Source organism: Esox lucius, chromosome 9, assembly GCF_011004845.1.
Source record: "Esox lucius isolate fEsoLuc1 chromosome 9, fEsoLuc1.pri, whole genome shotgun sequence".
NCBI lineage: Eukaryota > Metazoa > Chordata > Actinopteri > Esociformes > Esocidae > Esox > Esox lucius.
In genome coordinates, this window is record NC_047577.1 from 25,644,969 (window position 1) to 25,663,001 (window position 18,033).

At 42.2% G+C, this 18,033-nt stretch overlaps 1 protein-coding gene across 10 annotated transcripts in view; it reads left to right on the forward strand.

The window, feature by feature from the left end:
• LOC105027157 (CSC1-like protein 2) overlaps positions 1–18,033 on the forward strand; it is a 299,336-nt gene that overhangs the window by 170,041 nt on the left and 111,262 nt on the right. The gene's annotated exons all lie outside the window — the stretch shown is intronic.

Consider the following 18,033-nt stretch of genomic DNA (forward strand, 5'->3'; position numbering starts at 1 on the left):
ACGAACTGATATCTTTCAGATAAATAAGATTTAAACCAGGCTAGAACATGTCCACGTAGCCCAATATGGGTTTCCAGTCTCTCTAAGAGAAGGGAGTGATCAATAATGTCAAAAGCAGCACTAAGATCAAGAAGCAACAGGACGGATGCGGAACCTTTGTCTGAGGCCATTAGAAGGTAATTTGTTACCTTCACGAGTGCAGTCTCAGTACTATGATGGGATCTAAAACCGGACTGGAGTATTTCATAAATGTGTTTTTGTCTTTAGGAAGGCATTCAGTTGTTGGGAAACAAATTTTTCTAAGATTTTTGAGAGGAACGGGAGGTTCGATATTGACCTATAATTGTTTAATATGTCGGGATCTAGATTCGATTTTTTTAGAAGAGGCTTAATTTCCGCAATTTTTAGTGAGTTTGGTACGCATCCAGAGGAAAGGGAGCAATTTATTATGTTCAGCATTGATGCTTCACATACTCGACCACATGTAAAGGCCCGCTTCTCAGACGTCTGTGGTAGTTGCTTTTCTCATGTGATAAATTTCCTTTTTCGTCATATCCGGATGCTAATTAATTGCATAAAATAGACTGAATGTAGGTAAAGTAATTGAATTAAGCTGTTTTTACATAATGTAATCAAATCTAGTTTAAAACAATGTTTGTTTGAGCCTTATGCCGCATCCCTCCGCCCCCACATTACTTTACAATTTGAACAACTAGATCTAGGGATTTATCAACAAAAAGCTCTACATTACTCTGCATAACACTTTCGAGTAGCCCCCCAAACGTGTGTTCATTATATTCATCAGTACTTATAGTGGAAAAAGGGGCGTAAGTAGTAAATGTAGGGTATAATGTGTCAGAATGGTGATTTATGATGTAACAGGGTGGGCAGGACTTCCAGATTGATGTAACAGGTGGGCGGGACATCCGGTTTGTAGGGTGGGACTTCCGTTGTTTGACGTATGGACTTCCTGTATGATGTGTGTTAGGGTGGGACTTCTGGAGTGACGTATGCATGTCCGGTGACTTTGTAATTCATGATTACAATGATTTGTCTGTGTTTAATGTTTTACCACGACTGATGAGGAACCCAGACTAGTGTCATAACAGGTGGTTATGTTTGATGATTAACAAATGGGCCTTAGGGTTCCGGAATGTTAAATTCCCAGGCAATAAATAAATGCTGTGTCAGTGGTAAGATGTTTGGTGTTCAAGCAAAGGGTGCCAGTGTCCAGCAAATTCTATAAACCCCCCCGGGATTTTATCTTCCGTCAAGTGGTGCAACAGATGCCATAAAACAGGTGGGTTTTACAATGTGCATGCAGCATGGTGTTTTTCCACAAGCACATAATTACGTGTGGGAAGCAATCTTGTAAGAGGGGATAAAGAAGGGGTCGGGACTTAAGATTTGGAATGTTTCAGGCCAACTTTCATTTTAACCTTAAGATCAGATCTGCCCTGTAGTAATGATCCCCTAAGAACCACTATTACAAACTGTAGTATATGCAGGTTGAAAATCATCCTGTGATTCACGGTTTGTAGTCCAACACAACACTATAGCAAACAAACATTGCATGAGCAATGCTATTATTTTAAAGGAACGGTCATGGCCTCGGCCGACCAGACAATATGTATAGGTTGATTGTGTGGCGGTTTAAAATATTGTTAAAAATAAAATCAAGGATTTTGGTACATGTGTATGTATGTGCAATGGTGAATTTTGTAATAAAATTTTTTGTTTTAAGTCAGCATTTACTTTTAAGTTGCATTATATGGCAAAACGGAAAGTAGCGTATAAATTTGCATGAACAATGGTGAATCGTTGACAGGTCAAGATATGTTATTTCAGGTAATGAAAACATTCGTAAAGGCATCTTTTGAAATTGTACAACGGGGATCAACGCGAGATTGTTTTCCTCACATTGGTAGAAATGTTTAACAGGCAATGTTGGTTAAAAAACTGTAGTAATTGCCAATACTGGTTTGTGTTAGTGTGGGCAGATGCTGTGACTTCTGGGTATGATGTGCTGCATTCTCGTAATGACCAACTCGTGAAATCAAATTTTTGACTGCTGTATTATGGTCTTGTGTTTGTTACATGTTGAATAGATTAATGGCGATATGGTGACAATAGCCAGTGTTTATATGTAATCGGATGAGTTTATCGTTAATATATAAAACTATATGACATGATGTCACAGCTGAGCCGTGATAACTAAGGAGAACAGTGTTTCTACCGGACAGGAAGTATAAATATATTCGGTTGTCAAACGTCAACAATCATCAGAATTATTAAGTTTTATCCAGAATTATAATCATTGTAGCCTGTATAGTTCTAATACAATTTTTATCTAACGTGAAGAACGATGACATGTAACCAATGACAAAGTTAAGAGGCGTAACCTGCTGGAGGCGCCCCGGCTGCAATGTAAAGACAGTATTAAACCCTGCAGCATCCACAGAAGTCAGCTGTTGTTTTTAGAGTATGTCGTTTACGTTCCAAGTGCAAGTTATTTATTTGAAGTTATTGATTTGAATTGTGTTGCAATTACAAACGCTAACATACGACACATTTGAACTTTTCAAGAATGTGTAAATCAATTTTATGTTCAAGCAATCCATGCATTTTTAGCTGTAATTCATATTGCCTGTGTAAATCTCCGGTTTAGGTTGAGCGGAATTAAACACCAGCTGTGTTTGGTAAACATTTTGTTGGGCCTTCAAATTTTGGTAAGTTGACTTTTGACATTATTGTTAATCAGCTTTAATTGCCTGTATACGCTTGTTAATCCTCTTTGTATTTAGACCAAGTGACCAGCATCTGTGTCAGTTGGACTGTGCGGTTGTGATCTTACACAACCTGAGCAGATACTTTTTGTGTAAGTTTAATTGTTTACAGACATTTTTAGTCTTGTACTAACAATTATGACAATATGCATACAGCTGAACCTTTGTACTCTATTTACCAACCAACAGATTGAGGACATCCCGGTGATGATACAGAGTACATTACCATAATGGATTCAGTTACGGACACCCTGCCTTGTGGCTGCACAGCGTGAGGGGATTTTTGTTTCATTATTTTCTTTCATACTTGAAAGGTAATACATATTTAACCGTCAACTCATCAAAACTGTGATGTATGTAAATGTATGTTTGAGTTAGAATATTTTAACCTGTAATTTACATGATGAGCTAGAGAAATGGTGAAAAATTATGCTAACAACAGACCAGACACGGAACAGCCAACCTCTACACGTAATCAACCCACCACACCCCAAAATAGAAATTAACCAACCATTACTCTGTTACACAGCGATGCACACCATAATCCTGAGATGCAAGGTATGTTAACCAAACTTAGTAGCCCCCATTTTTCACACGATCTAGTTGACTCTCCTTCGAGCTCTCTACAGCAAACTCAGTGCAGTGATGGCTTTGTTAGAGTTATACAAAGTAATGCGTTGGACAACGTTGAATTACAACAAATGATAAATTCACAAAATACTGGTGAAGTTGGTGATTTTGGCACATTCTATGCAATTACCATGGCATGATACCTTGATTGTTAGAGCTTCAGACTTTATACACGGGCCTGGTGATCGTCTGCAGATTGAGTTGATTGGTGAATCTCTGATAGCCCCCGTACATTTGACCATGAGAGCGGATGAATATAATGAACGCACTTTTGGTAATTCATGCAGAGTAATGCTGAGATTATGACTGATGAATCACTAGAGCTGGTGGTACAAATTGTCAAAAACCGTGAGGGTGGTGCCCCGCGACGTTAAGCTCAAACGCTGTTGATAGAGCAGATTATCAATAAAAAAGAGAAGGCATATGTGGCTGTGAATAATGATTCTACATGCTTTTCCAATTGTTTGATGGGTATGTTGAACCCGCAGTACACATATGCTGAGGCCCTGGTTAGTGGTCGTGAGTTACATATGGGAGCTGGTTTAGCGTTAGATGATTGTGTGGCATTCACAGATATTGTTTGGTTTGAAGAAATGAAAGGGTGTAACATTGTCTTTCATCGAGCACTGGATGGTCACTTTACCAAGTTTCAAAACAGCAAGGACACCCACCCTAGAACTGTCTTTATGTACTTACACGATAACCATTTCTATGGCATCATGAATCTGAAGGGTTTTCTGGGTGTGTCATATGTCTGTGATTGGTGCTATACCGGTTTTAACATCCGTGGTGATCATGGTTGTAAACATAGCTGTAGTGTCTATCTTCATGAAGATTTTCATTACCCAACCCCATAACACAAAGCAGTGCCCAGACTGTAAGCAGAAATGTTATTCAGACTTTTGTTATTGACAGCATAAACGCTTGAAGCACCACATAAGTGGGGATTGTTGGGTTAGTAGGTGTGACTAGAAGAAATACTGTGTCGATTGCGGCCGTCAGTACCATGTTAGTATTACCAACTATAAAGCTCACAACTGCAAGGCTAACATGTGTCCCAATTGTAACGTGGATCTGGCGGTTGAAATTAATCATCAGTGTTTTATAAAACCCTCCAAGCCCAAGGACCCCAGTGGGCGCTACATATTTTATGATTTTGAGACAATTGCCAATCCGGTGAATGGTGTACACACTGCAAAGTTTGTGTGCGCAATAAGTTTTGATAACGAGACATGGTGTTCAGCCGGAGATGGTTGTGTCCGAAATATAATGACTACACATTTATAGCACACAACTCTAAAGGATTCAAAGGTTACATCTTGATGCAGTACCTTGCTAACACTGGTATTGGAACGACACTTATTGCTAATGGTAGCAAGCTCATGATTTTTTCAGACAGCACATTCAATCAGAGATACATTGATTGTCATTGCTTCCTACCGATGAAGCTGTCGGCCTTGCCACGTGCTATGGATTTTAAGGATTCGAGTTTAACATCAAGGAGAATGAGAACTATGTTGGCCCCCATCCGGAACCACATTACTACGGTGTGAATACCATGATGGCTAAAGAAAAAGATGAGTTTTTGCAATGGTATGCAACTGTTTCCGCAGACCCCTTTGTCATGCAGGATGAAATAAAGGCTTACTGCGTGAATGATGTGGTCATCTTGAGAAAGGGTTGTATGCGCTACAGACTCAAGTTCCTTGAGTGTGGTGGTGTTGACCCATTCCGGTGAATTACGATTGCTTCGGCTTGCATGAAAGTCTTTTGCAACAGATTCCTTACCAAGGACACCATTTCATTGGTCCCCTCAGACAACTATAACCGTTCTCAGAAGACATTCTCAAACAGCTCAATCCAGTGGCTTGAATGGGTTGAGCACAGTCTATGAATTTCTAGGCTGTTTCTGGCACAGTCACCCAAAGTGTCATTGTTCAGCAAGCATCAATCCGGTGACAAAGATTCAGTACAGGTTGATGCACCAGCAATGGGAGACAAAGCTAGAGGCTAAAAAGAACAACACAACGTACATTCAATACATATGGGAGTGTGAGTGGAATCAGCTTAAAAACACATCCGCAGATGTCAAAGCTTTCTTCAAGACCTTTGATGCTCCAGAGCGCATTGACCCTCGTGATGCTCTTTTTGGCGGTCTGTGATGGTAATTCCAATGTATCGACACTCGGAGTTAGGGACACAGAGACAAAAAGTTCTCTTTGTACATTATAACAGTTTTATTAACTATTATGCACATATGAGAGACGCGTCAACCGCTTACACACACATAATCGTCTGAGGAGTCTCTGACTCAAAACATGTCCTTCAACAATATATAAGGGAGGAAAAGGGGTGTGACAAAATCCTGCACAATCCAGCTCAACAGGACACATTCCCTTTGTTCCATTATAACATAAACTTCACACAAAGGACAGCTCTCCTTCCTGCCATAAGTAACTTCTTCAATTCTAAGAGTTCCAACCGAACCCGAACAGACAATAGATGCCCTGATGAGTTATACAGATGAGGAGATAAAGAGTAACCATTTCATCAGCTGATACCAGTCAATGATACCCCTTTGGCAAATACCAAATCCCCCACATTCCTCTACCTATCTAAACAATGGGACTCAAGTCCTTTAATCAGTAAGAATGCATCAGGCTTCAGAAACTTCCCAAGTTTACGTCTCGAGAAACGGAGACTATTCAGTTTAATTATGTTGTGGTCTTTACCCATTTTGCAACAAGACAAAGACTTATCCGATTGGGCATCCAGAAATAATCTTTCAAGATTTCAAACTGATAGACACCTACTTTGGTATTGTTAAGGCTACGGTGTGTCCACCGAAAGGCCTTTTATCACCCTGTTTTACTGGACAGCGGTAAGCTGTTCTTTCCCTTGTGTAGATTATGTGCAGTCAGAAAACCAGGTAACTGATTGTTCACATAATGATTCAGAATAATCTTTAACTGGTACCTGGGTTTCTATTCAGCTGGATAAGGCTGTTGAGAAAGGTTATCGCATTGTGAAAATATTCGAAGTCTGGGATTTCACATCAGATGATCTTTTTGCAGATTACATGAGAACTTTCCTGAAGCACAAGCGGGAAGCTAGCGGCATCCTGCCGTCTGTGGTTGCCAATGATGCTAACGACCAGTATACCCGTGAATATCATGAAAAGGAGGGTGTGCAGCTTGACAAGGAAAACATTGTTATAAATAGTGCTAGGCCATCTTTGGCTAAATTGGCAATGAATAGTCTTTGGTAAGATGGGTTATCGGACTAACCTCATGAACACAATACTAATTACAGTTGGTTACTTCTCTTTCATCTCAGACACAATTGGGATGGTACAGTGGTGTTACACAAAACAGACACCAATAAAACCACATAACGGCAACATTTTTATTGCCACGTTCACAACCGCTTATGCTAGACTCGACTTGTATTCACTCTTGGAGAAGTTGGATAGACATGTACTCTACAGAGACACTGATTCAGTGATCTTTGTCACACGCCATGGGGATTGGGTGCCCCCACTGGGGCCATTCTTGGGTGACTTGACCAATGAGTTACCGGATTGTGACAGCATCGCTCAATTTGTTAGTGGTGGGCCAAGACATACAAATACAAAACCATTAAAGGTCTGACCTGTCTCAAAGCAAAAAGCATTACGCTCAACAGCTACAACACAACCATTGTTAATTTGGAGACGCTAATACGATAACTTTGTATGGGGCGAGGGTTGTGATGATGATCATGTCCTTGCTAATGCAGACACAATTGTAAAACATATTTTGTGAAGATGTTGTTGGATAATGCTGATGTTGTTTTTTCCAAAGAATTTCAGAATATTGTCTGGGTTTATTCATGTTGGCAACTGCTGTATGACGAAATGTTGAAGGTGAGGGAGATTACTTTTATAGGTCTACCAAAATCGCTGTGTGATGACAATCTGCTACCGATTAAAAAAAAACCTTAACATTTAATTATTGACGATTTAATAAAAAGTGCATCAGGGAGTTTGGAGATGGAGAGAGTTTTCACACAATATTTACACCACCGTAACCTGAGTGCAATTTACCTTGTCCAAAACATGTTTGTTAAAGGGAAATCTAGTAGAACTATTAACTTGAACACAAACTACCTCATCGTGTTTAAAAAAACCCACATCAATCAGCAGTTTAGTATTTTAGACAGACAGATACCTCTGTCTTTCTTGATTCTTCATGGAGAGTTTTAAACACATCTGCCTTTTGATTATTTACTTATTGACTTAAAAGCTACAACACCAGAAGACTACCGTCTGAGAAGGGGTTTATTTTCAGGGGATTGGCCTGTTGTGTACGTTCCTATGAAAGTTTGATCATGTCTAAACGCATTCGTAGAAATTTACCACTTTTGAAGATGTTATTTAAGGCACTGGCAAGTCAACGAAAAGTTATTTTAGAATCAGCCTCCACCGACCTCCTTTTATCACTCTGTGAAATAGCGCTTAATCTAAGGCGCGGGAATATACCCTTAACAGAATCGCAGCTCCGAAAAGTAAAGAGACAAAATGATATACAAATTATATACATAAAGAACACTTCAGTCGCAAGGAAAAGAAAAACCATCTACCAATTTGGAGGTTTTCTACTACCGTTACTAAGCGTTGCAGTTCCATTCCTAACCAGTCTAATTGCATCAAGACAGGGTTAAACAACATGGATCATGCTCAGAAAATGTTTCTGGTGTCACAACATCAGTTACAAAAACTGTGAGAATCCAAAACAACTAGCAACAATGTAAGACAATCTGTTGAAAATTATTTGGACTCATTGATTCGCAATATACTGTTGAAGCCTGATGAAAAAAGCTAAAAGATACTCTGCCATTTTACAAAGATTTTTGACTGTTGTGAGACGGGAGAGCTTTATACAAATACACTGACTTTAAATTTTCCTGAGACTGGGGCTGATGTAGTAAACGTGACTGAGACTAAGCAAACTGTGGACCGAAATGTTATTGGAATTCTGTTGATGAAATTTTAGATAATGTGCCTGTGAGGTGTAGGAAGAATGTTGAATATATTCTTAATATAATGCACAGGTCTAAAGATTTGACTTCATGGAATTCAAATGCTGAATTCATTTTCAAAGGAGAGATAATTAACGGCTTGCGACTGTTGCATCTGGTTAAAAGTGGGACAGCAAGCAATAAAATTGCTGACGATAGAAGGCCTTTGGGGTGGGGGATGTTTTTAGAGGCCATGGCATGTCTTAACATGCCTTTTACAACTATTCCAAATGAGCTTGTAAGGTGTAAAATCAATTTGTATAAACAAACGTCTGGCGACACAATGGATGATTTAGCCACTCCCCCAGCAATTGGTTTTCAACCAACCAAAGCTTTCTTTGTACCCCCTACCACAGACCCCACAAAATGGTTTCCATTTAATGTGTTTTTATTTTAGGCTTTTTTTTAACATTTGTGATTCATTGTCAAAGTGTATGTTTTACCTTGTATAATTGTTGTATGAAAAATACTATGTAAACATTGATGTGTTTTTACAAATGGTTTTATTTTTTAATAATAAAGTTCACATAAACATGATTTGCTTTTTTATTTCTTCAAGAACCATGACACAAATTAAACGTTTCACAAGACTAAGCATGTTGTATGCAATTAAACATTTGCTTATCACACTTGTTCTCTGATACATCTTAGCTACAAACCTTGAGACTAGGGCTTCATTTTCTCATAAATCATCAACATAAAAAGACATAGCATCTTTGTAACTCAGACCTTTTGTCATTAGATAAAGAACACACAATGTTGTCCACACGTGGTTGAAACCATGTCCTGTACTTGTTTTGAACTGTATTCCACATTTTGACAGGTTTACAGAAAGGCATTGATTGACTTGGGAAAATATGTAAAATCTGGGGGGTTTCCAAAACTGTCATAAAACCAGCCAGTGCTCCCTGGGGTGATTGCTCAGGTGTGTATTAACAATCATCATTGATGCAACATCTCAGACTGGTCCCCTAGGTAGATGGTCGCAAATCTAATCTCAAGTCGTACATTCCCTGACTTGATCAAGGATAGGTGCTGACCACATTCCTCATCCGGCACGAAGTTGAATGCATAAAGGGCATAGCCGTGTAAGAAGTCAGACCTGTCAATAGCCAAGGCTCTGTCCTTTAGGTGTTTTCCTGAAGCTAAGGCTTGGTAATATGGTAAATGTACGCACTGCTGACCCCATTGTGTAATTTGGTTGGAATGGTTTGCTAGGAAATTGCTGACCATCTACATACATAGCCATAAACTCCAAATTATAATGCTTGAAATTATATTTATTTTTTGTGTAACTTCCTGTAAAACTGTCATTGTCCACCAATCCGATGACAATACATTTTAAAAATAGGTTTTCCTGGTTGCAAACGCGACCCCAGCCAGTAAACTAAGAGTCATAACCATCAATCCTGAACCGTCCCTGTTGTTTTGTTTGTCGTGACATAACACTGTTGACAACATCGCCAACTATATTCCTAGCCGCCTTCTTCCCATGTGGTTTTGCTTTTGAGAATCTGCGCTTCAACAAAGGTATTGCCATCCGGAAAAGCCCTCGGAAAAGAACCCCTAGACCAGCCCCATACATTGCTGCGCTACCATGATACCCTGGTAAAACATTACCGGCTTGTGTTGTGTAGTATTCAACAAATCTTTGAGGATCATCGTAGAGATTCTGATGCTGTATCTTATAATCTAAAAGATTGTTTGACGGTTCTGAAGTGTAATTTTGCTTACCTTTTAGAAACATTCTATTTTTAAATTCATCATACACCGCCCATACACCATGTGGTTTTATATAACTGTTGAGCTCTGCCACTAGTCTTACTATACCATTGTAATAACCGGTGTTGTGAGCGTGACCCACACGTCAGAAACAACACAATGTGCCCTAACACATGTGCCCTATCGCATAGAAGTGCCCTAACACAAACCTCCGCCCTAACACATGGAAGTGCCCTTACACTCTTATCTCAATTAACGTGCCCTAACATCGTTGATAGACCCGTCGGCGCGTAATTGAAACGTTCATGGCCCTAACCTTGTCTGCAGATTTTAAATGTGTCCTAACACATATTACCAGAACCATATTTAACTGCATTGTGCCCTTACCTCCTGAGGTCAAAATTGGTCTCCGGGTACCTGTACTGATCAATCCCGAATCTCATTTAAGCCAGGCGCCCTGACTCTCACCCCTTTCGTAGCCAGCCCACGATCGGGGGAGAATTTTGGCTCCAGAGACTCAGTCTCTGGCCGTGCAAGGTTGACCCGCTAGGATATGAGTTTGAGATACCAGGTTAAGCAACCAAAGGGTGAGCCCCCAAAATGTGATGGTAATTCCATCAATAGACACTCTTAAAGGAGTAAGTACAGAGACAAAATTCTCTTGGCACAATTAACAGTTTATTTGCAAATAAGAGATGCGTCAAAAACTTACAGAATAATCCTCTGAGGAGTCTCTAAATTAATACAGGACAATCATCAGTACTTATAGGGGGAAAAGGGGTGTGGTAAGATGCTGCAAATCTGTCTTATGTCACATAGGTTTTACCCAAAGGGTGGGCTGTTTCCCCACATTATCCTTCCTGCCATAATGTTTACTGTTGTGTTTACCTAAAGAGGCCAATTGCCCCTACTTCCCGCCAAGGGCCACATTCCTAAGGACCAAAGGACTGATACTCTTATTGGTTTAAGCAGATAAACTGATGGTCAGAGTACGTAATAATCCACTGATTTTATACATACATGTGAGTTACATACCAGGTAATAGAAAATAAATTTCACAAATGTACTTTAGTTCATAAATTTCCATAACCCACTTTCTGAAATATCCCCATCATTAACCTTGGACTTGTTCTAACCATAATACAGAGATTATATACTAACTGAATTCGCAGCTTGACAGCAGCTAAAAGGGGGGCGATGGTGAACCCGTTAATCCCCAACCCTTGCCCAGAATATCCTGGAGGCAATGTATACTTTGTGTATTATAACATAGGAATTAGAAGTATTACTTACAATCTGTCGTCTCCACAGGTTGAACTGGGTAAATTGATGGAATTGCATTTGCCATTAGTCCTCTTCTAAGTGAATGTGTGTCACGATGCTCTGTGAAGTATTTCTCACAAACTTTGTATGTCTTGTTGGCGAAGTCTCTCCAGTGATTCTCCCACCAAACGTCTTGAGAGAGGCAAAGGTACTGTCCCAATTGCAGAGCAGGTAGAATTGAATTTCAAAACAAAAACACCAGGAGAAAGCAAACAGCGTGGTCAATATGTGATCAGGCAGAAGTCAATCCAAAGGAAATCCATAACACAGAGTCATCCTGTACAATGAAATTATTGTGACATGTGATGGCAGTTTCAAAAGTCCATGCAGTTTAAGAAAATGGTAAGTAAGGCAGAGGATAACTCTGTAACAGTGAATGATCTCTAAAGCATTTGGAAGTACATTCAATACTTACAGAGAAATGGGTGGGGGTAGGAATCTGCATGGTCGTACTATAAAAACAACTTATGTTCCTTATACTTCCTACCCCCTGTTGTGTGTGTTCCTCTATCCTGTCCTAAAACTCATTGACATGCATCTACCCCGTTCCTGACAGAAGGTTTAAGTTTACCTCAACACCCCATTCTTCTTTTCCCACAGTTACAGCACAACCAACATTCTTTTCTTATCTAAGCATGAGGACTCAATACTTTAATCAGTAAGAATACATCAGTTCAAGACATTTCCCTGAAAATCCGCCCTATATCATGAATATCATGTAATGTTAACTCTTAAGCCATTTTACTCACAGATCATTAGGCATCAACTCATTAGGTTTTACACTACTACTAACAATGTTCTTAAACGACATTGCCTTTTATGATATCATCACCCCAATTATTAGGGAACAGTAACAAATCAGAAATGTCTGGATCCTCATTTACATGCTTCTGGACCACTACCTGTTAACTTAGAAACACATTTTTATAAAAAATATATACCACAAGCAAACAAAAGGGCAATATCGGCTAGGGCAGTTGTCAATAACTTGTATATTGTCATTGCCCAGGGACTAACCATAGAGGATAGCCCTTAGAAGGATAGCCACCCATGAACTATATGAAGCTCTTCTATACCTTTATCGTTATTCAGAACCTTTGCCAGATTAGTGCAGTATGTTAACATTGTACCATTCTCATGTTCTGTTGTGTGGTCTGTGTGAGTGGGGGTGCCTAGGCCTGTGTTCGTTGGACCTCCAGTGATTACCTCATTAGGGAAGAGGCCTATTTTCACCCTGGGCCTCTGCAATTGCCAAGGGAAACAACATCTCTGCCTGTAGTGTGGGCCTCACATTTACATATAGGTAACTTCCTGAAGTAACAAGACTGCTTCTAACAGGTTAAGAATAAGTTGTCCATGTTGAATCTGTGTACCAGAAGAAGAAATGAACCCTCGCATTTTCCACAATGTACCAAAGTCATGCACAACACCAAAACCATATCTACTGTCTGTATAAATGGTAACAATTTGACACTCAGCAAGGATGCAAGCTTGAGTAAGAGCAAACAGCTCCGCAGCCTGAGCAGAGAGTTGGTTTGGCATTCTGTGTCACTCAACCACATCAAGATCAGTGACAATAAAATGCAAATTAATTCTTAAAAAAATCATACAATGTGATTTTCTGGATTTTTGTTTTAGATTCTGTCTCTCACAGTTGAAGTGTACCTATGATAACAATTACAGACCTCTACATGCTTTGTAAGTAGGAAAACCTGCAAAATCGGCAGAGTATCAAATACTTGTTCTCCCCACTCTTATATCACTTCAAGCCGAATAGCACAATGAATCAGAAACATATTTGTTGCCAAGTAGGTTTTCACATACAATTCACTTTGGTCTGATGATGCATAACAATAAATATATAGTGCAAGGACAAAAACTGGCAAATACAAAAGTGCAGAACTGCAAAATATTGTAACAATTAAGTAAAAAAATAAAACTAGAAATATGAATGTGTTATAAGAATATGTTGTGATATGAGTGTTTGGTGTAAATTGGGGTCAGGATTAGCTATGGTCCATCCATCTTCTTCCGCTTCTCCGGGGCCGGGTCGCGGGGGCAGCAGTCTAAGCAGGGATGCCCAGACTTCCCTCTCCCCAGACACTTCCTCTAGCTCTTCCGGGGGGACACTGAGGCCTTCCCAGGCCAGCCGGGAGACATAGTCCCTCCAGCGTGTCCTAGGTCTTCCCCGGGGTCTCCTCCTGGTGGGACGGGACTGGAACACCTTCCCAGGAAGGCGTTCCGGAGGCATCCGAAACGGATGCCCAAGCCACCTCAGCTGACCCCTCTCGATGTGGAGGAGCAGCGGCTCTACTCTGAGCTCCTCCCGGGTGACCGAGCTTCTCACCCTATCTCTAAGGGATCGCCCAGCCACCCTGCGGAGAAAGCTCATTTTGGCCGCCTGTATCCGGGATCTTGTCCTTTCGGTCATGACCCAAAGCTCATGACCATAGGTGAAAGTAGGAACGTAGATTGACTGGTAAATCGAGAGCTTCGCCTTGCGGCTCAGCTCTTTCTTCACCACGACTGACTGATACATCGACCGCATTACTGCAGAAGCTGCACCGATCCGTCTGTCAATCTCCCGTTCCATCCTTCCCTCACTCGTGAACAAGACCCCTAGATACTTAAACTCCTCCACTTGAGGCAGGCACTCTCCACCAACCTGAAGTGGGCAAGCCACCCTTTTCCGACTGAGGACCATGGCCTCGGATTTGGAGGTGCTGATTCTCATCCCCACCGCTTCACACTCAGCTGCAAACCGTCCCAGTGCATGCTGAAGGTCCTGGTTAGAAGGGGCCAACACGACAACATCATCTGCAAAGAGCAGAGATGAAATTGTGTGGTCCCCAAACCTGACACCCTCCGGCCCCTGGCTGCGCCTAGAAATTCTGTCCATAAAAATTACGAACAGAACCGGCGACAAAGGGCAGCCCTGCCGGAGTCCAACATGCACTGGGAACAAGTCTGACTTACTGCCGGCAATGCGGACCAAGCTCCTGCTTCGGTTGTACAGGGACCTGACAGCCCTTAGCAAAGGACCCAGGACCCCATATTCCCCAAGCACCCTCCACAAGATGCCGCGAGGGACACAGTCGAATGCCTTCTCCAAATCCACAAAACACATGTGGATTGGTTGGGCAAACTCCCATGAACCCTCCAACACCCCGTAGAGGGTATAGAGCTGGTCCAGTGTTCCACGGCCTGGACGAAAACCACACTGTTCCTCCTGAATCCGAGGTTCTACTATCGGCCGTATTCTCCTCTCCAGAACCCTGGCATAGACTTTCCCGGGGAGGCTGAGAAGTGTGATCCCCCTATAGTTGGAACACACCCTCCGGTCCCCCTTCTTAAAAAGAGGGACCACCACCCCAGTCTGCCATCCCAGAGGCACTGTCCCCGACCGCCACGCAATGTTGCACAGGCATGTCAACCAAGACAGCCCCACAACATCCAGAGACTTGAGGTACTCATCCACCCCCGGTGCCTTGCCACAGAGGAGTTTCTTGACCACCTCTGTGACTTCAGCCCGGGTGATGGACGAGTCCACCTCTGAGCCCTCATCCTCTGCTTCCTCAATGGAAGACGTGACAGCGGGATTGAGGAGATCCTCGAAGTACTCCTTCCACCGCCCAACGACATCCTCAGTTGAGGTCAACAGCTGCCCACCTCTACTGTAAACAGCGTTGGTAGGGCACTGTTTCCCTCTCCTGAGGCGCCGGGTGGTTTGCCAGAATCTCTTCGAGGCCAGCCGATAGTCCTTCTCCATGGACTCACCGAACTCCTCCCAGGCCCGAGTTTTTGCCGCCACAACCACCCGGGCTGCAGCCCGCTTGGCCTGTCGGAACCCGTCAGCTGCCTCAGGAGTCCCACAAGCCAACCAGGCTTGATAGGACTCCTTCTTCTGCTTGACGGCATCCCTTACTTCTGGTGTCCACCACCGGGTTCGGGGATTGCCGCCTCGACAGGCACCGGAGACCTTACGGCCACAGCTCCGAGCGGCCGCTTCGACAATGGCGGTGGAGAACATGGTCCACTTGGACTCAATATCTCCAGCCTCCCTCGGGATCCAGTCGAAGCTCTGCCGGAGGTGGGAGTTAAAGATCTCTCTGACAGGAGACTCGGCCAGACGTTCCCAGCAGACCCTTACAGTACGCTTGGGCCTGCCGAGTCTGTCCAGCTTCCTCCCCCGCCATCGGATCCAACTCACCACCAGGTGGTGATCAGTTGACAACTCCGCCCCTCTCCTCACCCGAGTGTCCAAGACATACGGCCACAGGTGAGACGACAACAAAGTCAATCATCGACCTGCGGCCTAGGGTGTCCTGGTGCCACGTGCACTGATGGACACCCTTATGCATGAACATGGTGTTCTTTATGGACAAACTGTGACTAGCACAGAAGTCCAATAACTGAACACCACTCGGGTTCAGATCAGGGGGGCCGTTCCTCCCAATCACGCCCCTCCAGGTGTCACTGTCATTGCCCACGTGGGCGTTGAAGTCCGCCAGTAGAACGATAGAGTCCCCAGTCGGAGCACTTTCCAGCACCCCTCCCAGAGACTCCAAGAAGATCAGGTACTCTGCACTGCCGTTCAGCCTGTAGGCACAAACAACAGTGAGAGACCTATCCCTGACCCGTAGGCGCAGGGAAGCGACCTTCTCGTTCACCGGGGTAAACTCCAACACATGGCGGCAGAGCTGGGGAGCTATAAGCAAACCCACACCACCCCGCCGCCTCTCACCATGGGCAACTCCAGAGTGGTGAAGAGTCCATCCTCTCTCAAGGAGTGTGGTTCCAGAGCCCAAGCCGTGCGTAGAGGTGATCCCGTTAACCTCTAATCGGAACCTCTCAACCTCACGCACGATCTCAGGCTCCTTCCCCGCCAGCGAGGTGACATTCCACGTCCCTTGAGCTATTTTCCGTGTCCAGAGATCGGGTTGTCTAGGCCCCTGCCTTCGACTGCCGCCCGATCCTCTTCGCACCGGCCCCTTATGTTCCCTCCCGTGGCCCCACGGCCCCACGTCGCCCGTTCGGGCTGAGCCCGGCCGGGCCCCATGGGGAAAGGCCCGGCCACCGCTTACGAGCCCCAACCCCGGGCCTGGCTCCAGGGTGGGGCCCCGGCTGCGCCATACCGGGCGACGTCACGGAACTCAAAGTCTTTATCATTTTTAGCTATGGTCTTTACTCAGTAATCCAAAACTGTTCTGAAGCTCCTATGTGTTTTATTTAGTTTATTTAATGTAGTTATTCTTACAGTAAAAAGACTGTAAAAAGGCTGAGAGACTATGTTTACATTTTTCAAGAATATCTAAGAACAACATGTTGATACATGCCACAATATCCATCAGTGGTTATTTGTATAGAACCATCCCCTCACAGATAATTAGTCTGCAATAACAACATAAAATATAAAAAGCCATTAATGTATTTTAATAGATAGTTTAATATATATATATTCTTTACTCTATTTAACAAAATGTACCTTAGTTACTCAAACAATCTATATTATTATGTCTGATGTCACAAGCTGCATTCGTTTACCAAAGGATTACAAATGGATTTAATCAAGTGATCTTGTTACCGCTATATTTGAAAATATGTTAAAGTTTCCTATAACATTTATTTCACTTACACATTGTTTGTAGGCCTATCTCTATATGCACTTACTATCCATAACACATAATATAAAACAAAGGACTTGCAGAACAATCATTCACAAGTTGCTTGTGTCTACATAGGCACGCCTATTACATGGACACAAGCATTAGGGAAAGTAATACAGTCGTGGTCATAGCTAGTTCAGTACAATCAGACTCCTAAAGAATATTTACATCGTAGAGACAAACACATGATACACACCTTATTTCATAAATTATATATGCAAAATATGCATATTAATTCAGAAGTGGGTAGCTAGTGCAATGCAGGCCAAATAGCTTCAGTTAAGCTAACTTAGGAAACGTCAAGCTCGTAAATATTCATAGCTGAAAACCTACTTTTTATCAAAATAATAAAGTGACCCTATTAGAGAAACATTGTAATAAGTCATTTTAGGCAATCTTCCTTACCTCGAATGATTGACTTTGTTTCTTCATCAAATCTGCGAAAGTAAAACTATAGATCCATTCTTCTCATTTTTCATAACCACGGTCAGAAGAAGATTTTTGTAGTTTTGGACACATTCTCATTGTAAAGAAAAGTTGATAGCATTTTTTTACCATGGACTTTTTGAGTTATTAAGTATTTTAGGCACCAAGAATAATAACAATAATACTAACAATAACAGTAGGGTTTCCCCTACCGGAGAACCCCTAATAATGAAACAGTACAAACACAATAGGGTTTCTCCAGTGAACTGCTGAAACCCTAATAATAATAGTAATAATAATAGTAATAATAATAATGAAACATGGTTGCTTGGCCCCCTAATAATTCTACTTGGTAAATACATTGACAGAGGATTCTATCATTCACACGGTGGTGCTATTGAGGTTTTCCACATTTGCAAGCT